The sequence below is a fragment of the Penaeus monodon genome, chromosome 15, assembly GCF_015228065.2.
Source record: "Penaeus monodon isolate SGIC_2016 chromosome 15, NSTDA_Pmon_1, whole genome shotgun sequence".
In the NCBI taxonomy this organism is placed as follows: Eukaryota; Metazoa; Arthropoda; class Malacostraca; order Decapoda; family Penaeidae; genus Penaeus; species Penaeus monodon.
In genome coordinates this window covers 12,191,671-12,191,921 of record NC_051400.1, presented here as the reverse complement: position 1 = coordinate 12,191,921, position 251 = coordinate 12,191,671, and positions in this window count along the sequence as shown.

Sequence of the window (251 nt, the reverse complement as noted above, 5' to 3'; positions counted from 1 at the left end):
ATTACCCGTTTCTGCCACCGATCTCATTCCCAAATCTTCCTTAATTTCACTCCTCCTCTTCCACTTTAAGCCCTATATCTGCCCTCTCCCACTCCCTTTCTTCTTTGAACTTTCCCATCTTCTTCACTCCCTTATCCCCTAGCTTTCTCTCCCTTCCCCCTTCCCCACTTTTTCTCTGAGCCTCCTTTCCTTACCCAACCCTTTTTTCCATTCTCAGTCTCCTCCGTTTCCCCTTCCCCATCTCTCTTTTC